The sequence below is a fragment of the Sciurus vulgaris genome (assembly GCF_902686455.1).
Source record: "Sciurus vulgaris genome assembly, chromosome: 13".
Classification (NCBI taxonomy): domain Eukaryota; kingdom Metazoa; phylum Chordata; class Mammalia; order Rodentia; family Sciuridae; genus Sciurus; species Sciurus vulgaris.
Genome location: NC_136474.1, coordinates 48390709 through 48414886, shown reverse-complemented (window position 1 = coordinate 48414886; position 24178 = coordinate 48390709). Strand labels below are relative to the sequence as shown.

The 24178-nt window shown below is 38.4% G+C and overlaps 1 protein-coding gene and 1 long non-coding RNA gene across 2 annotated transcripts in view; both read left to right on the top strand.

Annotated features, from left to right (window-relative positions):
* The first annotated feature begins 387 nt into the window (after positions 1–387).
* Positions 388–24178, top strand: part of ESCO1 (establishment of sister chromatid cohesion N-acetyltransferase 1) — a 75331-nt gene continuing 51540 nt past the window's right edge. The window contains 3 exon segments of the mRNA XM_079108362.1: positions 388–737; positions 10794–10890; positions 24049–24151. The gene's annotated coding sequence lies outside the window, so the exon portion shown is untranslated.
* LOC306643294 lies at positions 16771–19056 on the top strand. Its single transcript, XR_013758877.1, has 2 exons — positions 16771–16848; positions 16891–19056. It is a non-coding gene; the product is annotated as an uncharacterized lncRNA (long non-coding RNA).

Below are 24178 nucleotides of genomic sequence, written 5' to 3'. Positions count from 1 at the left end.
TATCTTTAGAAGTTTCGAAGAGCCAAAGCTTTGTCTGAACACTTGCCCTGAATAAATCTAGTAGAATTTACGGTTTCTTAGGGCCCTTGTGTTTTAGTGCACAAGGTGGAAAAGGTGCATTCTGGATGCGCTAAAGTCCAGTACAGGGAAAGGAGATAGAAAGGTAGTAAATCCCATTCTGCTTCTTTATATTGGCCCCTGTGGAAGATCAAAGACTTTTGGGCTAGATATTGGCAGATAAAAATACTGGAAACCTACAGGGAACCGGTTGCAACTGATTTCCAAAGGAAATCATTACCCCTGGGGGCCAGGGAGAACAAGGGGCCGCCGCCAGGGGGCGCCACCGTCTCCCAGCCAGGCGCCCACCCGCGGAGGCGCGCACGCGAGGTCTCCCACCGCGCCTGCGCTGAGGATGGACGCTGGCTCGCTTTTCCCCGACGCCCAGCCGACCGGGCCGGATTGAAAAATTGCGTGACACGCAACGAGCGTGGCGGCCATCTTCGTCTTCTGGGCACGTCAGCTGGGCTGGTTAGAGCTGAAGAGGACCGTTGCGCAAGCGCACCCAAGACGGTCACAGGTAACTCCCATCTGACGGGAGAGGCGTAGCCGTCGTCGCCGGAAGTTTGGTGTTTGCGCCGCGGGGAGGCGGCGACCGCGGCAGAAGCAGCTGAGTGTCCCCGGATACCCGGATGTGAGGCGATCTTTTGGCACCAGTCGGACCCGCGGCCAGGCAAAAGGTATGCGAGCGTTGCTGACGGTCCCTGAGCCCACGTCCTTACTTCCCTTTAGCCAGCCTCTCAGCAGAGCAAAGGCTCGTCTTCCTGTCCCAGCCTCAGTGTCGTGATTCCTCTCACGCCTCTTCCTAGTCTGGTCCCGGCTCCTCGCGCCCCTAGGAGGGAGGTGGGAGGCTCAGCGACGCCGTCGCCTGAGGTAGGCAGCTAACCTGCAGGTCCCGCTGCCCAGTCGCCGCATCACCTGTCGCGGCTTGCTGGACGGACAGGCGTACTGAAGGGCCCCGACCGCGTCGAATCCGAGACCGGCTTCCTGAGGGCTTTCCGAGCTCAGAGGTGGCGTGCAGCCATTGCGCCTACTGGGGCAGCATCGGTACTGGCCCAGCAGGTAGCCCCGGGCCTCGTCCCCGCCCCCGGCTTCCGTCCTTCCTGGCGTTTCTCCCTAAGCAGCCTCACCGAGAGCCGCGGGGCTGCGGTTCCTGAGGTTTGCTCTGCTGGCCCCGCCGCAGCCCGCTGACCTGGCATGAGCCCCGAGGCCTCTGCGGTCTGCGGGGCGGGATGGGGGGGATCTCGGTTCTATTCTTTACCTTGGGAGGGGTGGGTGTGGTGGCCGGGCCCAAGGTCACGGAGTAATTTGGGTGGGGGGCGGGGCGGTCTGAGCACAGGTACTGCTGGTCGGAAGTAATGGGTGCGTCTAGGGCGGTAATGAAGTTTATGGAGAGATGCTAGAAGAGGGAGTTGAGTTCTTGATTCTTATCACTGTTATTTTTTTAATGGGGACGTATTTTGCACAGGCAGAATGGGATAGCAAGTCCAAAAATTAGAAGCACCTACCTCGAAATGATGCATTGTGAAAGCACGGTGCGTGCAGAATTTTCCAGGGGGTGGCAGGTGGCGGGTAGAGAGGAGGAGGAGGAGGAGGAAAGAATTAAAACCTTGAGGTTTGAGAAGTACTATGAACCATGTTTTCTGTAGTCTTAGATGAAATGGGATTTTTTTTTTTTTTTAAAGCAGGGAGTAATTTTAGCATAAGTATCTAGTATTAGAAAATATTTTAATAAAGCAGCAGAAAATAAAAAATGCTACTTAATGGAATAATTAAACGTAGGCGGGTTTTTCTCCTTATAAACATTAATTTTTAAAAAACTGGGTTAGAGATGGGGGTGTAGCTCAATCGATCATGTGCGTAGCATGCACAAGGGCTTGGGTTCAGTTCCCAGCACCAAAAAATAAAATTTCGGGTGTAAACATGAAGGTTGCTAGGAATCATGCTACATTCGGCTTCTCTGGTCAGATGCTTAGTACCAAGTACCACAAACAATGGAATTTTTTTTTTTTTTTTTTAATTGAAAAACTTAGAAAATTTTCACCACCTAGGTAACAGTAGAATTCCTCCTAAGAGTAGGATGAGAAGTGCTTTAAAAGTGCTTAATTTGGAAACTGCAAATTCAGGCCTATACCATGGGAGGAAATGAGGAAAGTAGGTCTTTTATAGAGCCGCTTCTCCTTTTTAGGCAGAACATAGCTCTTAGGTCAGGTGTGTGACTTTGCAAGCATTGTCTTTGAACAAAATTTGCCCAGGCTTAGGAGTTTTTACTCACCTTAATCATTCCTTTCTGAGGAGAATGTTATTTCGCCTTGCTCAATCACTAGTATAATTTGGTAGTGAACAATTTTTTTAAAAATATGTAGCCAGTACAAGTTTTTGTGCTGGCATTTAAATTGATGTGCTTCAACTAAAACAGAACTCTAATTAAGGAATGTCATTAGTACTCTTTGCTTGATGACCCTTTTTAATTCACTAAAACACAGAGCTGATTGTATTTATTCTAATAATGAAGGTGACCAGGGTTGCCTATTTCAAAATAATGGATTGTTTTTCTAATATTTTCTAATATTCTACAACATAGAGTTCTTTGAATATTCTCCACTGAAGGTGATAATTTTATGTTGTAGAAACCAACTTGAATAAAATTGTTACCATGGATAATTCACTCTAGGACTGTGTTTGCTAACCTTTCCGAAACCCAGACTTTATTTTTCTTTGCATCATCAGTGAAAAATTCTTTGGTTCTATTCCTCTGTAAGTTCTGTATTATAGCTTTATATTATCTGACTAATTTGCAAAAGTAGCATTCTGTTTTTTAAAATTCTTTTTAGATAGGCATAACAGTAGAGTATATTTTGATATACATATATGGAGTATATCTTATTCAAATTAGGATCCCATGCTTGTGGGTTAGCTGTCATTTTTATTTTTGAGGGAGTGGGGCAGCTTTATTTTAAGCTCAAATTGCATTACACAACATTTGAAGAAAGCATGATTTATATCCTCTCTAGATAAAAACTCAAGGTTACCTTAACTGAAAACAAGATATTAAATACTACTATAATGTAGTGTGTTTTTTTTTTGTTGTTTTGTTTTAATTTTTATGTGGTGCTGAGGATTGAACCTAGGGCCTCACGCACGCTAGGCGAGTGCTCTACCACTGAGCCACAACCCCAGCTCCTAATGTAGTGGTTCTTAAACTTTGGTCTCAGGATCCTATTACTTTCTTTAAAAATGGTCTATTATTAGTATGCATAATAAATGAATTACAGGTTAATGTAAGTAACTTTTTAATTGAAAAACAACTATATTAAAAAATTTAGTAAAAGAATGAATGGTAACCGCATTTCTTTTTTGTAAATCTTAAATATTTGGTGGAAGAGGAGACAGTTGGATTCTCCAGACAGCTTCTGTGTTCAAGCTGTTGTTATATGTTCTAAGTTGGAGTATATGAAGAAAAATCCAGCTTCATAGTCAATATGCTGGGAAGAATATTTTAATAACTTTTCCACATAATTGTGATATTTTTCTTTGATACTGCAACAGAACTCAAGATGTGGTAAAATTTTAAAGTTACAATGTGGAATTTAAAACTTTTTTCTTATATTTTTTATACTACTACATTAAAATTCATTGGTCTGTTTTGTACTTTTGGTGTGCTGTGCTGGGGATTGAAACCAGGTCCTTGTACATGCTGGGTAAATGCTTTACCACTGAGCCACACACCCTCAGCCCCAGGTTTTGTACTTTTTTTTGGTACTGGGGATTCAATGTGGGGGCGCTGTACTGAAATACATCCCTAGCCCTTTTTTTTTTTTTTTTTTAAATTTTTTATTTTGAGACACATTCATTAAGCTGCTGAGGCTGGCCTCTTAATTTTGATCTTGCCAGAGCTTCCCAAGTTGTTGGGATTACAGGCATGTGCCAGCACGCTTGGCTTTCAGTTTTGTACTTTTAATTGAGCTTTTACCCTTATATGATTTTGATATCAGGAACTTCTTGAAAGGGCCTGTGGAATCCCAAGGGTTCCTATACCAAATGTTGAGAACTGCTGTCTCAAGGTATGCGATTGAATATTTAGAATTAATGCAGTTGGTCTTGGGATGTAGTTCAGTTCTATAATGCTTGCCTAGCATGTACCAGGCCCTTGGTTTGATGCCCAGTATCACCAAGGAAATAGGAGGGGGAATATGGTAATTGAAGCTGAAAGGGATGAGAATATGGGAGTGGAGTAGATGAAACCAGGAGTAACTAAGGAAATATTTTCTTTTTTATGCTGTTTTTTATTTATTATATTAGAAATACAGTTAATTATTACTTTAATACTAAGTGCTTATGGTAGGCACTGTTCTGAGGCTTTGTAGTAGGATATCTTTCTGTTGTAGTGTCTTTAATGATGATGACTGAGAAATAGGCAAATATTGCTGGGCATAGTGTCACACACCTATACTTGTTTACTCTTTTTTTTTGGTACCCAGGATTGAACCCAGGAGCGCTTATCCACTGAGTACATCCCCTGCCCTTTTAAAAAAAAAAAAAAATTTTATTGTAAACAAATGGGATACATGTTGTTTCTGTTTGTACATGGAGTAACGGCATACCCTTTGCGTAATCATACATTTACATAGGGTAATGGTGTTTGATTCATTCTGTTATTTTTTCCTTCCCCCCACCCCTCCCACCCCTCTTTTCCCTCTATACAGTCCCTCCTTCCTCCATTCTTGCCCCCCTCCCCGCCCCCATTATGTGTCGTCATCTGCTTATCAGTGAGATCATTCTCCTTTGGTTTTTTGAGATTGGCTTATCTCACTTAGCATGATATTCTCCAGTTTCATCCATTTGCCTGCAAATGCCATAATTTTATTATCCCTTATAACTGAGTAATATTCCATTGTGTGTGTGTGTGTGTGTGTGTGTGTGTGTGTGTGTATATATATATATATATATATATATATATATATATATATATATACCACAGTTTCTTTATCCATTCATCAATTGAAGGACATCTAGGTTGGTTCCACAGCCTGGCTATTGTGAATTGAGTAGCTATGAACATTGATGTGGCTGTATCTCTGTAGTGTGCTGATTTTAAGTCCTTTGGGTATTTGTCGAGGAGTGGGATAGCTAGGTCAAATGGTGGGTCCATTCCAAGTTTTCTAAGGAATCTCCACACTGCTTTCCAGAGTGGCTGCACTAATTTGCAGTCCCACCAGCAATGTTTGAGTGTACCTTTTCCCCACATCCTCTCCAACACTAATTGTTGCTTGTATTCTTGATAATCACCATTCTAATTATCCCCTGCCCTTTTTAATATTTTATTTAGAGACAGGGTCTTGCTGAGATGCTTAGGGCCTCACTAAGTTTCTGAGTCTGGCTTTGAACTCTGATTCTTTTCCCTCAGCCTCTTGAGCTTCTGAGATTATAGGCGTGCACCACCGTACCCAACTTCAAAATAATTTTTGAAAGACAATTTAGGCTCATTTTTTAAAATCTCACATACACTGGGCTGGGGTTGTGGCTCAGTGGTAGAGTGCTTGCCTAGCATGTGTGAGGCTCTGGGTTTGATTCTCGGCACCACATATAAATAAATGAATAAAATAAAGTTCTATCAACATCTAAAAAAATTTTTTTAAAAAAATCTCACATATGCTAAAGTGTATATCATTTCAGTTTTAATGTATCCTACCCTTAAAATATATAGCTGAGTAGTTTTTAGTGTATTTAGACCTATGCAATCATTATCAACGTATAATTTTAGGATATTTTCATCTACCTAAAAAAGAAACCCCCTATTACTTTGTCTATGTAGGTTTGTCTTCTGGACATTTCATTTTAATGAAGTCAATAGGCTTGGGGATGTGTTGCATACACATATCATCCCAATCACTTGTGAGGCTGAGGCAGTAGGATCCAAGTTCGAAGCCAGCCTCAGCATCTTGGCAAAACACTCAGCTACTTAACAAGACCCAATTTCAAAATGAAAAATAAAAAAAAGGCTGGGGGTGTAGCTTAGTGGTAGAGCACCCAGTTAAATCCTCAGTTCCACACATGCACCCCAAAGGAAATAAAAGAAATCAACATCAACAATATTGGACTTTTGTGTTTGGTTTTTTCTTTTAGCCTAATATTTTTAAGGTTCAACCATGCTGTACATTTGTCAGTACTTTCTTCCTTTCTATGGTTGAGTATAATAGTCTCAACCATAGAAAGATATCAAATTTTGTTTGTTCATCACTTGATAGATTTATGTTGTGTTTACTTTGGCTTTTATGATTAATGCTGTGAGCATTTAGGTTCAAGCTATTGTGTAAACATATCCAAATTCTCTTTTAGCTTTTCCTGTGCATTTTGCATAGTTCTATTTAAGGATTTATTTATTTATTATTTTTTTGGTGCTGGGGATTGAACCCAGAGCCTTGTGCTTTTGATAGGTAAGCACTCTATGAACTGAGCTATATCCCCAGCCCTGAATAGTTCTAAAGAATTTGTGTTTGTATATACAGATATGTATTTGGGAGGGTCATACTTTATTAGGGTCATCTTTATATTTTATCTAGGGCCTCCTGTGTGCTAGATAAATGCTCTACCACTTACTTAAGTTTCATGCCCCAGAGCCTTTTACTTTAGTCTTGCTAAATTGCTCAGGCTGACCTCAACTTGTGAGCCTCTTGTGAGCATTCCAAGTAGCTGGGATATGTCACTAAGCCTGGCTTCTTTGTGTACTTTTTTTTTTTTTTTTTTTTTTTTTTTTGGTGGTGCTGGGGATCGAACCCAGGGCCTCATGCTTGCAAGGCAGGCACTCTACCGACTGAGCTATTTCCCCAGCCCTCTTTGTGTACTTTTTGTTCTCACCTTTTATCTCCCCAGAGGTGATCAGTGTCAACATTTCAGTCTGTTATCCCCACCACCCCTGTAATGCTGGGGATCAAACCCAGGGCCATGCACATGCTAGGCAAGTACTCTATTACTGAGCTATAGCCTCAGCCCAGTGTGTTTTCTGTGTTGTGCATACCTAAATATGACAGATTAATTTATATGTATTATGGAATTACTTTATACTTGTGTAGTTTATGAACCTGTTATATCTAATGGCTGTCAAAATTCCACTTTGGCATCTTTATTTCTTATTTATTTATTCAAATATTAGTGATTTTGGGTGTATAGTTTTTCTTTTATTAAATTTAAATCTCCAGCTATTACTTCCACATAAATGAGTTGATGCATACCACCTACTTTTATTTTGGGGCCATTTGTGTAATAGATGTGTTCTTTTCTCTGCAGTACTGGGGATTGAACTGGGGAACACTCTACCCAGAGCTAAGCCCCACTAGTCTTTTTTTTTTTTTTTTTGAGACCTAACCTCAAATTTGTGACCCTTCTGCTTCAGCCTCCCAGGTGCCTGGGATTAAAGATATAAGCCACTGTCCAGCAAGGTTTACTCCTAATTTTTTCTTTTTGAGATGGGGTCTTGATACCTTGGCCCAGTCTGCACTCGAACTACTATATGAAGCCTCCTTCCTCAGCCTCCTGAGTAACTGGAATTACAGGTGTGGCATTGTACCAGCTTAATAGATTTATTCTCTGAAAGTTAGGAAAAATTTATTAGCGGCAGTACCTTGTGTTGTGGTGTGTATTCTGTTGCATTCTCTGTTAATGGTCTATTGTTGCTTCAGTTGTGATGTTTTATGTTTTTAACTATATTTTTGGTGCTGGAGATGGAATCCAGGGCCTCATTTTATGCCAAGCATGTGTTCTACCACTAGAATACCCCAGCTATGTTTTTAGTAACTAATAATTATTTTAAACTTTTTGTTCCTTAAAACAATTTTTAATTTCTTTTCTTTTTGGTACTGGGGATTTAAGCCAGGGATGCTTAATCACTGAATCACATCCCCAGCCCTTTTATATTTTATTTTGAGACGGGGTCTTGCTAAGTTGCTGAGATTGTCTTTGAACTTGTGATCCTCCTGCTTCAGCCTCCACAGCTGCTGGGAGTGCACCATCACGCATTGTGTCTTATCTTATAAGGATGTTTCTTACTGGATTTAAGGCTCTCCTGGATAATTTAGGATGATCTCATTTCAAGACCCTTAATTGTTGTCTGCAAATAAATTTTCTCCCTACTAAAATCACATTCACAGGTTCCAAGGATTAGGACAGAGATACATCTTTTTTGAGACCACCATTTAGCCCTCTACCAGAGAGTTTTAGAGGAAAGGAATGGTTTGGAAAAAGTCAGTTTTTAATTAGAGCTCGAAGGTAGAATTTGCATTATGCGAAGAGGTTAAAGGAAGGACACTTATTGGTTAAGAAGGCGATCAGCAATGGAAGGAAAGGTAGGAGGAAGGTAATAAGAGAAGAGACAGTAGACAAGGGGAGCTTGCATTTGATTGGTATAAATGGATCTGTATCAATTGAAGGCTTAAATGTAAGTGTGATTTCTTCTCTTGGTAGACCTTATAGTCTTCTTTGTGCCATGTTCAAGCTAAATATTGCTGAAAATTTGTTCTATTTTTTTAGAAATCTTTTCCAGTTGATTAGAAGGCTTCCTGAATTTGAGCATGGCATGGTGGTGCGTTTCTGTAATTCCAGCAGTAGAACGCTTGCTTAGCATGTACACGGCCCTGTATTGTTTACCTGAATTTGCATCAGTGTTTTATGGAATCAAAGAGGCTTTTGTAGTGGCTTGGGTGAAAAGTACTTTTGTAAATTTTGTTAGATTGAGAGATGTACTGTGCTGAATTTTACAGTTAGTCTTCTGATGGAATTACCACAACTTAAGATAGCTAGCTAGAAAGTTCAGTGATATTTGAAACATCAAGAGCAGATTGTGTAAAATATTTGTAGGGTTCTCATAAAGAAAAGAAGCGATTTGGGGACTGGGATTGTGGCTCAGTGGTAGAGCGCTTGCGTGGCATGTGTGAGGCACTGGGCTCGATTCTCAGCACCACATACAATTAAATAAAATAAATGTCCATAGACAACTAAAAATAAGTAAATAAAGACTGTCTGCTTGATGATCCCTGTTTACCTAACACTATAGCAGCTCTGCTTAAGAAAAAAAAACAAAAAAAAGTGATTTGGAAGAGGAAAGGGCCTTCATTGAGGTATTAGGGTAATTGTTTTTATTTGATTTGTTGGTATCTATTTGTAACTTTTTTTTTTTTTTTTTTTTTTTTTTTTTTTTTTTGCGATTCTGGGGATCGAACTCAGGGCCTTGTGCTTGTGAGGCAAGCACTCTACCAGCTGAGCTATCTCCCCAGCCCTCTATTTGTAACATTCTTAAAATTGAATTATATCTGCTCCTTTTACTGATTACACTTGGTAGTGGTAGACCATTTGGCTTAGCTCATGATCTGTTAAAAATGTTTTTGCTAGGGGCTGGAAGTAAGACTTAGTAGTAGAGTGCTTCCCTAGCATGCTTGAGGCCCTGGGATCAATCCCCAATACTGCAAACAAACAAACAAAAATTTTTTTGCTAATTTGTTATTGCTTTAGATTTTTTGAAGGTATGTGCACATTCTAGTTTTCGTATTAAAATTAATTTTGAGCTGGATGTGGTGGCACATGCCTGTAATCCCAATGACTGGAGGCTAAGGCAGGAGGATTGCAAATTCAAGACCAGTCTGGTCAACTTGAAGAGACCCTGTCTCAAAATTAAAAAAAACAAAAACAAAAGAACCTGGAATGCAGTTCAGGTGTAAAGTACCCTGAATTGTGTCCCTTGTACTGCAAAAACTAGTTTTGAGGGGGGTGTGTGTGTGTGTGTGTGTGTGTGTGTGTGTGTGTGTGTGTGTGTGTGTGGTGCTGGGGACTGAACAGAGCCTCACACATTCTAGGCATGTGCTCCTCCACTGAACTACACCCCCCAGCCTTCTGGAACAAAAAATTACTGGTCCTTTGAAAGCTGATATGCCTAGAACGCTTATTAGTCTTAGGAATGTATTTATTAAGGTATTCAAGGAATAGCAAAGAGGACAACTTGACTGGAGCAGGCCAGAACTAGAAAGTAGCTAATAGTTAACGTTGAGCCTTTGCTTTTACTTTTTACTTTGTAAAAAAATTTTGGCCCTGAATTGTTGAACCCAGGGTACTTTGCTACTAAACTTTCTTTAAATTTTGAGATAGGGTCTTGTTAAATTTCTTAGGGTCTTACTAAATTGCTGAGATTAGCCTTGAATTTGCCATCTTTATACCTCAGTCTCCTGAGTTGCTAAGGCATGTGCCAACTTTTGTGACCTGCCAACTTTTGCTTTTACTTTAAATGGGATGGGAAGTCCTTAGAGGATTTTGAGCGGAGAAACAAAACAGTCTGATTTAAATTTTATAAGAGCACCGTGGCTGCTACATTAAGAAGAAACTGAGGGAGAAGTAGGGAAGGGACCACAGCTGATTACAGGATTACTCATTAGGAAGCTAGTGCAAAAATTCTGTATAGGTAGCTTGGACCAGGTGATAATGGTAGACACACATGAGTGATGAGATTCTAGATGTGTTTTGAATGTAGATAGGACTTGTTAATGTTGAATTGATTGATGTGAAATTTTAAGAATCAGAAATAACTCCAAGAACAAAGGTGACTGTTTAGTGATTCATAGGTTATCTAAATAATTGTTAAAGGACTAGCAGTTGGTAAATATTGTTTGGGCCAAATTTGGCCAGTTATTCCTCTCAGCCCGCACTGCCCCAGCCCTTGAGCTAAGAATGGTTTTTGTATTTTTTTTTTTAAGGTTGTAAAAAGCAAAGAAGAATATGTGAGATATTGTATGTGGACCATTACAGCCTAACATTCTTGCTATCTGGCCCTTCACAGCAAGAGAATATCAGGTAAGCCCACTCATGACGGTAAATTTGGTCTTATTAAGCCTTGTATTCCATTGTTCTTGATCCCTGTGCCTTTCCCCCCATGGTCTTTTACCTTTGGAATCTATTCTCTTGTTCTCCATACTCCTGCCAATGATAAGTGTAGAGGCTCTTTCCTTCTACAATTGGTCTTTCATTTTTCTGGACTGCGTTGAGATCTGATTCTCTGTACCTGAGGAGAATTGGTATTTTCCTTTTGAGGCACCTGCTCCAGTTACAGTGACCAAAAGATGATCCTGGTTGAGGGTGGGATTCATTTGCAGGCAAGGACCATTCAGGGGAATTTGGGACATCTGAGTTCTCAGTCTTCTTTCTGTCTGAATTTGTCTTGAGTTCACATTTCACTCACATCTTGTCACAAAGAGCTAGGAGACCCTTTGTAGTGACCTGATGAACCTGATGAATAAATATGCTCCTCTCACTCTGCTTTTAGTGGTCTCACTGCCTCCCACTAACTATATTGAATCCAGCCACAAGCCAGAGTACATGCAAGTTTTAGGTCTGCGGTGATAGAGGCCGGTACTCTACCATTGAGCTACATTCTTAGCACTGAACCCAGGGGTGCTTTACCATTAAGCTACCCTTATTTTTCAAGACAGTCTCACTAAATTGCCCAGCTGGCCTTGAACTTGGGATCCTTCTTCCTGAGCCTCCTAAGTCACTGGTATTACAGGTGTGCACTACCATACCCAATGAGAGTAATAGATTTTTTAAGCATATTGAATCTTGTACTGTGGATGTAGATAAGTGGTAGAGCCAGTGCCAAACATGCATGAGGCCCTGGGTTTGATCTCTTACCACCACAACAGAAAGAATACTGAAGACTTCAACATGATACATCTTTTCACTTTTTAGGACATCATTAATTTCTCTAAGTAATGTTTTGCAGTTTTTAGTGAAAAAGTATTGTACATCTTTACATTTCTTTAAATATTTGATTTTTTTAATGCTCGTGTTAGTTTTATATATTTATTTTGCAAGTGTTGCGGGTGGAACCCATAACTTTATGCATGCTAAGCACGCATTCTACTACTGAACTACACCCTCACTCCCAAAATTGCTTTTGCCTTTTATTGGTTTTAAGATGAGAAAGAAGATTCAAATTACTGAATTAAGGAATGAAAGGGGGACAGTTGTAACAGAAATAAAAAAGTTTTAACAGGGAATACTATAAACAATAGTATGTTAATAATTTTGGTAACCTGTATAAATTTGGAAAAATTCCTAGAAAGATAGAACTTACTGACACTGACTCTAGAAGAAATCAAAAATCTGAATAGACATATAAGGAATAGACATTTTTTTTTTATTGTAAACAAATGGGATACATGTTGTTTCTCTGTTTGTACATGGTGTAAAGGCATACCATTTGTGTAATCATAAATTTACATAGAGTAATGTTGTTTGAAGGAATAGACATTGAATTAATAATAATAATAAAAATAAATATCACTCAGAAGAAAAGCCCTGACCCAAATGGCTTCACTGGTGAAATCCATCAAATGTTTATAGACATTCCAAAAACTAAGTTGAGCTTGATGTAGCTTAGTGGTAGAGTGGTAGAATGCTTGCCTAGCACGCATTTGGTCCTGGGTTCAATCCCCTAGTACTACAAAAAATAAGTAAATAAATAAATAAAATAAAACAAAAAATTAAAAGTTTCTCAAAAAATAAAAGAGGAAGGAACATCTCTCAACTTACTCTGTGTAAGGAAATTCCACGAAACCGCGCCAGACGTGGGAAATCACATAAGGGAATTTATTAAGCAAACAGAGTGTCTCCAGGCAGGGTAAGAGAGAAAAGGAGAGGAAAAGAGAAAGGAAAAGAAAGGGCGCGCGCTAGAGAGAAATCTAAAATGTAAGTTAAAACTATGTAACTAATAGAAGAAAAAAAATAGGTGGACATTTTCTTGGTCTTGGAGCAGACGCTGGTTTCTAGATGACACCTAAATTATATGCGAAGAAAAAATAGATTAGACTTTATCTAAAGTTAAAGGCTTTTGCGTCAAAGGACTCTGTCAAGAAAGTGAAGCTGGGCCAGTGGCACATGCTTGTAATTGCAGATACTTGAAAGGCTGAGGCAAGGGGATTCCAGGTTCAAGGCCAGCCTGGAAACTTGGTGAGACTCTGTCTTAAAATAAAAAAATAAAGCTGGGCCAGGTGGTGCATATCTGTAATCCCAGCGACTTGGGAGGCTGAGGTGGGAGTTGAAGAGTTCATAGCCAGCCTCATCAATGGCAAGGCACTGAGCAACTCAGTAAGACTGTCTCTAAATAAAATACAAAATAGGGCTGGGGATATGACTTATGGCTCAGTGGATGAGTGCCCTGATTTCAATTCCCAGTACCCCCCAAAATAAAAAATAAATAAAAAGAGCTCTGAAGTGACTCAGGGCACCCCTCCCTGGGTTCAGTCCCTGGTACCGCCAAAAAAAAAAAAAAATAGGTCTAATAATAATAGTTTAATTCCTCAGTAAAGAACTGTTACAACTCAGTGGTATAATTAAAAGATAACCAATTTTTAAAACAGGAAAAGGTGTGGCACAGTGATGCATGCCTGTAATCCTAATGACTTAGAAGGCTGAGGCAGGAGAATGGCAAGTTGAAAGCCAGCCTCAGCAACTTAGCGAGGCCATGTCTCCAAATTAAAAAAAAAAAAAAAAAAAAGGCAAAATAAAAAATTAAAGTGTGGCTCAGTGGTTAAGCACCCCTTGGGTTCAGTCCCCAGTACAAAACAAAACAAAAGGGAGGGGGTTGCAGCTCAGTGATAGAGGTCTGGCCTAACGTGTGAGGTGCTGGGTTTGATTCTCAGCACTGCATAAAAATAAGTGAATAAAATAAAGGTCTATCAACCTCTAAAACAAAAATATTAAAGCAGAACCCCCAGATAAATAACAACAAACAAACACAGGGAAAGAATTTGAAGAGATGCTTTTCTTATTCCTCACATGACCAGTATGCACATGAAAAGATGATTGTTATTAACCATTAGGGAAATACAAATTAAAACTATAATGAGATAGCATTATACACTCACAAGGATGACAAAGGTTTAAAAAAAAAAACAATAATGTTTGGACAAAGATGTGCAGAAATTGAAACTCTCATAAATAGCTGGTAGCAGCTGACTTGGAATCCCTCAAAAAGTTCAACAGAGTTACCAGAAGGCTCAGTAATTCTTGGTATATACCCAAGAGACTTGAAAATGTGTTCATTGAAAAACACATGTAGGGTCGTTCATAGCTTCACTGTTTGTTTATTGTAGAAAAGGAGATGCAGTCTCACATGTTTCAGTTAATGGATGTATAAACAAAATGTGATCTATCTATTTAGTGGAATAATATTTAGCCATAAGAAGAAATATAGTTACCATTCATGTAACAACACAGTTGAACCTTGAAAACCTTATGCTTAAATGAAAGAAATCAGTTACAAAAGGCTACATGTATGATTCTGTTCATATGAAATGTCCAGAATAGCCAAATCCATAGAGATAGAAAGTAGATTAGTATTTGCTATGGATGGAGCAAGGGCAGAGGGGATAGGGACTCCTAATGAGCATGAGATTTCTCTTGGGGGTAAGGAAGATATTCTGTAATTAGGTAATGGTGATTGCTACATAACTCTGTATTAAAAAGCACTAAGTTGTATACTATAAAGAGGTGAATATTTTGGAATGGGAATTATATCTCAATTATAAAATTTTTTTTAAACATTACTTTAAACTTAAAGAGCTGTGCATTGTGGTGTGTGTCTGTAATCCCAGTGACTGAAGGCTGAGGTAGGATTGCAAGTTTGAGGCCAGCCTTACCAATTTAGCAAGACCCTATCTCAAAATAAAATAAAAATAAATAAAAAGGGTTGGTGATGTAGCTCAGTGGTAAAGCCCTCTTGAGTTTAATCTCCAGTGTTCTACCCCCATACCCCACAAAGTCTTGTATTTTGGATGACAGAATACAAGAACATATTGGATGGTATACATTCAGAGTATGTTAATGATTAAAATGTGAGCACATTTCCTTATGAAGCAAGGTGGGAAGTTGGGTGTTCTCAACTTCTTATTTTCTAACATGTCTCGTAAATATCTTTTTTTTAAATAAATATCTTTCTGTAGGAAAGGGCAAATGTTATTGGGAATTTTCTGCAGTGTTCATTTTCTGTAAAGTTTAGTTATAATTTTTTGGTCCTCAAATTCATATCATTTTTTAAAAATTCTTTTTAGTTATATATGACAGTAGACTATATTTTGGCAAATTATACATACATAGAGTGTACTTTATTCTGTTTAGGATCTCATTCTTGTGGTTGTATGTGATGCAGTTACCCTGGTTTTGTATTAAAATACAAGACTAGGAAAGTTATGTCCCATTAATTCTTCTGTCCTTCCTGTTCCCCTCCTGCCTCCCTTCCCTTTGCTCCCCTTTGTTTAATCCAGTGGATTTCTGTTCTTCCCCTCCCCACCCTCTCTTACTTTGGGTTAGCATCCACATATCAGATATCAGAGAGAACATTTGCCTTTTGTATTTTGGCATTGGCTTATTTCACTTAGCTAATTCTCCAGTTCTGTCTGTTTACTGGCAAATGCCATTATTTCATTTTTCTTTATGGCTGAGTAATATTCCGTTGTGTGTATATATACCACATTTTATCCATTCTTCCATCCAAGTACACCTAAGTTTTCATAGCTTGTTTTTTGTGAATTGAGCTGCTGTAAACATTGATGTGTCTGCGTCACTGTAGTATGCTGTTATTAGGTCCTTTGGGTATATAACTGAGGAGTGGGATAACTGGGTCAAATGGTGGTTCCATTCCACATTTTCTAAGGAATCTGCATACTGCTTTCCAGAGTGGTTGCATCATTTTGCAGTCCTACCAACAGTGCATGAGAGTGCCTTTTTCCCAGCATCCTTGCCAACATTTATTGTTATATTCTTTTTTATTATTTTAAAAATATTTTTATTTGTTCTAATTAGTTATACATGACAGTAAAATACATTTTGACATATCATACATAAATGGAGTATAACTTTTCACTCTTCTTTCTAGTTGTACATGTTGTAGAATTATACCATATAATCTTGTATGTACACAAGGTAATAATGTCTGATTCATTCTACTATCTTTCCTACCCACAGGACTCCTCCCCTCCCTTTACTTTCCTCTGCCTGATCTATAGTGCCTCTTTATTTTTCCCTAACCCCCTCCTCCTCATTGTGAATTAGCATCCACATATAGAGGAAACATTTGGCTTTTTGTATTTTGGAATTGGCTTACTTTGATTAATATGATATTCTCCAGCTCCATCCATTTACTGGCAAATGCCATTATTTCATTCTTCTTTATGGCTGAGTAATATTCCATTGTGTATATATACCGCATTTTCTTTATCCATTCTTCTGTTGAAGGGCATCTAGGTTGGTTCCATAGTTTGGCTATTGTGAATTGAGCTGCTATAAACATTGATGTGTCACTGTAGTATGCTGGTTTTAAGACCTTTGGGTATAAAACCAAGGAGTGAGATAACTGGGTTAAGTGGTAATTCCATTCTACGTTTTCTGAGGAATCTCTATACTGCTTTACATAATGATTGTATCAGTTTGCATCCCCACCAACAATGTATGAGTGTACCTTTTCCCCCACATCCTCGCCAACATTTAGTGTTGCTTGTATTCTTGATAATTGCCATTCTGGCTGGAGTGAGATGAAATCTTACAGGGTAATTTTGATTTACATTTCTTTGATTGCTAGAGATGTTGAACATTTTTTTCATATATTTGTTGATTGATTGTATTTCTTCTGTGAAGTGCCTGTTCAGTTCCTTAGCCCATTTATTGATTGGGTTATTTGTTTTTAGAGTTCTTTATATATCTTGGAGATAAGTGCTCTACCTGAGGTGCATGTGGTAAAGATTTTTTTCCCAATCTGTAGGCTCTCTTTTCACATTATTGATTGTTTCCTTTGCTGAGAAGAAGCTTTTTAGTTTGAATCCATCCCATTTGTTGATTCTTGATTTTACTTCTCTTGCTTTAGGAGTCTTGTTAAGGAAGTCAGTTCCTTAGCTGACGTGGTGAAGATTTGGGCCTACCTTTTCTTCTATTAGGTGCAGGGTCTCTATTCTAGTGCCTAAGTCTTTGATCCACTTTGAGTTGAGTTTTGTACAGGGTGAGAGATAGGGGTTTAATTTCATTTTGTTACATATGAACTTCCAATTTTCCCAGCGCCATTTGTTGAAGAGGCTATCTCTTCTCTAATGAATATTTTCGGCGTCTTTGTCTAGTATGAGAAAACTGTATTTTTGTGGGTTTTCTCTGTGTTTTCTATTCTGTACCATTGTTCTACGTGTCTGTTTTGATGTCAAAACCATGCTGTTTTTGTTACTGTGGCTCTGTAAAGTAGTTTAAGATATGGTATTGTGATGCCTCCTGCTTCACTTTTCTTGCTAAGGATTACTTTGGCTACTCTGGGTGTCTTTATTTTTCCAAATGAATTTCATGATTGCTTTTTCTAGTTCTATGAAGATGTCATTAGAATTTTAATAGGAATTGCATTAAATTTGTATAATGCTTTTGGTAGTATTACCATTTTGACAATGTTAATTCTGCCTGTCCGAGAGCATGGAAGATCTTTCCATCTTCTGAGGTCTTCTTCAGTTTCTTTCTTTAGTGCTCAGTAGTTTTCATTGTAGAGGTCTTCCACCTCTTTTGTTAGATTGAGTCCCATGTATTTTATTTTGTTGAAACTATTGTGAATGTGGTAATTTTCCTAATTTCTCTTTCATTGGATTCATTACTTGTATTCTTTATAATTGTCATTCTGACTGGAGTGAATTGGAATCTCAGTGTAGTTTTAATTTGTATTTCTCAAATTGCTAGAGATTTTCAACATTTTTCCATGTATTTTTTTTGACCATGCGAATTTCTCCAGTGAGGGTGTTCAGTTCCTCACTCATTTATTGATTGGGTTATTTATTTTTCTGATGTTGTTTTGAGTTCTTTGGATAACCTGGAGATTTATGCTCTATTGAGGTGTAGGTAAAGACTTTCTCCTATTTTATGGGATCTGTGTTCATGTTCTTGATTGTTTCCTTTGCTGTGAAGAAACTTTTCAGTTTGATACCATTCCGTTTTTCTTAAATTTTTTTTTTTTTTTTTTTTTACTTATAGATGGATGCAGTACCTTTTTTTATTCATTTATTTTTATGAGGTGCTGAGGATCAAACCTAGTGCCTCACACATACTAGGCAAGTACTCTACCATTGTGCTGCAGCCCTAGTCCCATCCCATTAATTGATTCTTGATTTTACTTCTTGCGTTTTAGGAGTCTTATTGAGGAAGTTGGTTCCTAAGCTGACATGATGGAGAGTTGGGCCTACTTTTTCTTCTAGTAAGCACAGGGTCTCTGGTCTGATGCTTGGGTCCTTGATCCACTTAGAGTTGAGTTTTCTGTGGGTGAGAAATAGGGGTTCAATTTCATTTTATTACATATGGATTTCCAGTTTTCCCAGCATCATTTGTTGAAGAGTCTATCTTTTCTCCAGTGTATGTTTATAGCACCTTTGTCTAAGATGAGATTCATATCATTGTTAAGCTACTTTTGGGTTGTGGTGGGAGTTAGGTTAATTTGTCAGCAGATTAGAGAATGCATTTTGGTTCTCAGTTGCCAGGTTATATTTAATAGAAAGGGCAGTTATTAAGTTGTATAGTGCTAGATTAGTGATGACTTGGCATATAGGGCAAACTGAAATTAAGTGATTCTTAGTATACCTAACAGACTATTGACAATCACTGTATGTATGTATATCACTTGTTTTCCATGGTAGGTTCCAACTGCCAAATTAATTGCTATATTAAAATATTTGGAAATTGAAAAAAAATAAATTATTTGGAAATTGAAAGAAGTAGAAGTAAGCTAAGTAATTCGCTATTTTTTTTAAAGAGTGCAGGGTCTTTTGAAATTTTGGTGCATGCTTCTAATCCCAGTGATTTCAGAGACTGAGGCAGGAGGAGGCTTGCCTCTGTAACTTAGGCCCTCAGCAACTTATTTAGACCCTGCCTCAAAATAAAAAGCAAAAAGAACTGAGAATGCAGCTCCGTAGTAAAGCTCCCCTGGGTTAAATCCTAGTTGAGGTGGGGGGAGTTCAGGCTCTGTGTGGCCCTGAACTCCTGGGCCAAAGGTGTTCTGTCAGCCTCCTGAGACTGGATTATAGGTGTTGATATATAGTGCCTGGCTAATTGATCTTTTAAAAATTAAAATTCTTGGTGCTAAAGTAATAAAGGAACTTAAATTAACTTTGTTTGATTTTCAAGTTATTATTCCTATGAGGCTTAATCTTTGAGAAATTTAGAACAAACCAGAAAAATTAATAACACTTGCTGTACAAGAAACTTTCCAAACCTCAGTCGCTTACAATATCAGTCTTGCTAACACACCTGTAGCACACCTGTGACTGAAGTGATTTAGGTTAGGCTTGACTGATCACCTCTATTATAACATGTGGGTGTAGGTGAACTTTACTTCTCTCTGTGCATTTGATTTGGCCCCTCATTTAGAGATTGACTCAGTTCTACCCCCTGTGTTTATTCAGTGGCCTGGGCTGGAGAGGCAGCAATTTCCTGGTGAAACTCCTCTCTTGGTGATTACAGAGATATGAGGGGCAAGCCCAGATTCACAAAGACATATTAAAATGTTTGCATCATTGCTCCTAACATCTCATTGGCTAAGGCAGGTAAGGTGATCGAAGATATAGGGTCAAGAATGTATACTCTGTCTGCCTTGAGGCCAGAGTAAGGAGTGTGACCAAACTCAACATCAGTTGGGAAGGAGGGTATATTTCTTTCTTGGAGGTGGCAATTGTGGTAGAAGATGATGATTATTAAAAAAAAAAAAAAAATTGTGATTGAGGTGGTAACCATCTGGCAGTTGAGTATGTTTCATATACAGTAGTGAAAAATCATCACTAGACTGTTGTGTTGTCTAGCTTAGTCGAAGTTATTTTAGTACATCATTTGGAAGACTCTATTTTTTAGTATACTGTGGTTTTTCAATGTTTGTTTTATTTTAGCTATAGAGTTCTTTTTTTTTTTTAATTCCCAAATATAGGAAATAATTGGAAACATCATTTAGAGGCATCATCACTCAACTTAAAAAGGTGATATATGATTTTCTTTTCATTACGGTAAGCTGCTTATACTTTTATAATTTTATGTTTCTCAAGATGATTAGTCATTATGCCAAATATTTTTATATTTTCAGGGAAATGTAACACTTATTTTTTGACAATGGCATATGTTTACATAATCAAATATTTTGACTGTTCATGGTAGTGCACTCCTGTAATCCTGGTTGTTTGGCAGATAGGCAGGAGGATCACAAGTCTAAGGCTAGCCTGGGTAAATTAGGAACACCTTGTCTCAAAATTAAAAAGAAAAAGAGCTGGGCTTGGTGGTTCATGCCTGTAATTCCAGTGACTTGGGAGGCTGAGGCAGAAGGATTGCAAGTTCGAGGCCCTGTGAGACCCTGTGTCAAAAAATAAAGAAGGCTGAGGATGTATCTTAATGGTGAAGGGCCCCTGGGTTTGATCCCCAGGACCACAGTTAAATTAATATTTATTGAAAAGTAAGCTTTTCTCACATTCCTGAGTATTGGTTCTGTAGTTGTCTTTCCCAGAAATCATCACTATTGCTGTTTTTTACATCTCCACCTATTCTGTGCTTAAGCAAACCTATGGTTATATGTATTTCCTTTCTCCCATCATATCGTATTTCCCTTTTTATACAAATAGGAGTATGTTGTGTACCCTGTTCTGTACCTTGCTTTTTTGTCTTAATAATTTTTCTTGGCCATAAGTCCAAATTAATTTTAGTTTAGCTCTTTGTTTTTGGATGGCTTTTTGAGAGTATAATTCATATACAATAAACTTCACCCTCTTAAAATTGCAATTTAGTGGGTTTTGACAGATGTAAACACTCGTGGAAATCACCACTACAGTAAGATATTGAACATTTCCATCGCTGCAAAAAGTTCATCTCTCACTATAACAATCGACCCCAGGCAGTGACTGAGTTGCTAGCACTGTAGATTTTTTGTGTTTTCGGTATTGGGGATTAAACTCAGGGATGCTTTACCACTGAGCTATATCCCCACTCCATTTATTTATTCATTTATATTTTGAAACAGGGTCTCACTAAATTGCTGAAGCTGGCATCAAACTTGCTATCCTTCTACCTCAGCCTCCATGTAAAGACCCTCTCTCAAAATAACTTTAAAAAAGGGCTAGGGAGCCAGGTGCTGTGTAATCCCAGTGACTTGGGAGGCCGAGGCAGGAAGATTGAAGTTCAAAGCCAGCTTCAACAAATTAGTGAGACCTTAAGCAACTCAGTGAGACCCTGTCTCTAAATAAAATACAAAAAGGGCTGGGGATGTGACTCAGTAGTTAAGTGTCCCTGAGTTCAGTCCCTGCTACCAAATAAAAAAGGGCGAGGGCAGGAATTTAAGTGCTTGCTTAGCAGATTTGATGACCTGGGTTCAAACTCCAATACCACAGCAAACAAAGAAACAAAACAAAAAAAAAAACATGTGTACTTTATGTCAGTCACAATGATTTTTGCCTTTTTTCTTTTAGAAATTTAGGTTTGTGATTAACCTTAAGTTACTTTTATAGGTAGTGTGAGGTGAAGATTGTTTATCCTTTCCCTTTTTACCTTTCATTTGGGTATTCAGTAATTCTAGCATCATTTGTTAAAACATTCTTTTCTTCATTGACTCACCATGGAATCTTTATCAAAAATCAGTTAATCAGCCAGGCATGGTAGCACATACCTGTAATCCCAGCAGTTTGAGAGACTGTGACAGGAGAATTGCAAGTTTGAGGCTGCCCTTAGGAACTTAGTGAGACCTTCTCTCAAAATAAAAAATAAAAGAACTGGGGCTGGAACTCAGTGTTAAAGCACTCCTGGGTTAATAAATTGCCAATGCCAACCCCCCCTCCAAAAAAAAAAAACAAAAAAAAAAAAACCAAAGAATTAGTTAATCATAACTGGGCAGGGTGACCCAGACCTCTCATCTCAGCTCCTTTGGAAGCCTAGGGAGGAGGATTACAAATTTGAGGCCACCCTGGGCAATTTAGTGAGACCCTATCTCAAAATAAAAAGGACTGGAGATGTATTTCAGTGGTATGGAGTACTTGCCTAGCATGAGTAAGACCTAGGGTTTGATGCCCAGCATGTGGAAAATAAACCAAAAAATTAGTTTATCATAAATGCATGGGTCGGGATTTTCTATTTTGTTAATCTCTGTCCTTCTGTGGGTATTATATACTGTCTCGATTATTATAGCTTTAGATAGTAGATTTTGAAATGGAGGTGTATTTCAACTTTGTTCTTTTTGAAAAATGCTTTGACTCTTGAACATAGTTTGCATATCCATATAAATTTTAAAATTAGGCTTTTGCTTTTACTTTTTTTTTTTTTGTACTGGGGATCTATCCCAGGGTCTCTTTACCACTAGGCTACCTCCCCAGCTTTTATTTTTTATTTTGAGACAGGGTCTTGTTAAAGTGCTGAGGCCAGCCTTGAATTTAGGGATTCTCTTGTCTCAGGCTCAGTCACTGGGATTACAGGTGTGCTCCATCACACCTGGCCATTTTTAGTTTTTGTCGCCGTATAGTTTGTTTCTTCAAAGCTCCTTTTTCCCCCCTTCCATGTTAAGGTTTTCCTTGTGTTTGTGGTGATTCCTCAATATTTCAATTTTCCTTCGCAGAACATTTAGGCTTGGTTGTTATCTTCTAGTAGCTTTGAGTAGTCAGAGTGTCATGGGAGAAGAGATGTCTCCAGAGAAGGGTACGAGGAATTCCTAGAGGAGAGAGGGAACTCAACTCAGGATCTGCCGTGTTCTTGGCATACTTGACAGAAAAGAATTTGAGCACAAACCAGGCAAAGGCATCGATAGAGGTTATTTAGGAAGGTAGATAACACATTCAAGAGAAAGTGTGGATTGTCTTGAGAAGCAGGCCTGACTTGGGCTGGGGGGGTCCAATATTTATAGAAGGGCTGTTTCAGGAACTGGACTGAAGGTGGATGCTGGGTGGAGCTGCAGTATTGCACCATTTTTCCTGTCCTTATGTATTTCCCTCATTGTACAAGGGAGTGGGCCAAGGTTTGCAACTGTGTTTTCTATATCTCTATGACTTGATTCTGTATTTCAGTGGCTTGAGGGTGTGTTTCTCTTCAGATTCTGTATTTCTCTTTCCTTTTCCTAAATCCCTATCTCAAGAGGGTTGTGGGTAGAGGGGAGTAGGTTTTAGTAATCGGTTTGTATTCCTTCATTATCAGTACGACTTCTGCCCTCAACTGATCAAAAGATCTTTTGTTCCTCTCCAGAGATTTATACCTCCAGTCTTCAAGGGGTGATGCAAAAGCAGTCTTCTGGGTGCTAGTAATTAGAATGGCAATATGGAATTCTTTCTACTTTCTTGGAGTCCATTTTCATCCCTGATTCCTATGAAATGTGGTCATGCCAATTCCCTAGTTGGGAGTTCTGTGGTATGAATAGAGTTGCTTCTCAGCTTTCTCTCTTTCTAGCTTAGAATTCAGATTTTCTTGAGTTTGCAAGGTTAATTATTTGACTTCTATAGCTCCCATACTTAAAAAAAAAGTTTATATCAGCTGTATATTGCTTTTTGTCTTTTGGGTTAGTAGTTTTGCCTTACTATGTTTGTATCTCTCTCTTTATGTGAATTTTGGATGGAAATAGATGTTTGTAATTAAAACTCCCTTCTTTAACATTTTCCCCCCATGTATATATGTGAACTGCTTTTCAAATAGGATTAAAAAATCAAATAGGATTTTACTTTACCAGGTTAATCCATTTTATGTTTTTGTTAGGAATTGTTTTTGTATTTTAAAACTTTTTTTCCACAGCCCCCATTCCATTGGATGCATATACCATAGGTTCAAGGTAGAAATACTAGAATTAAGTGCTTTGTGTGAAGCGAGCTCTGAAAACTTAATAAGACTAATGGTAGGACAATGTGGATTTATAGAATGTTATATTTGACTGATGAGAGGTGAATGAATGGTTGCATCTCTTCGTCTTTTAAACCTTTAAAAAAATACTTTCTCTTTTAGGTGCTGTGTAATGTTTTAAGAGCAAGTTATAAGGAATGGTTTTATCAGATTTTCATGAGTTATGGTGGCTGAAACATCAGTTCTATCTTGTTGGAAAAGAATTGTAAGTAAACCTGAAGGAATAAGTAGA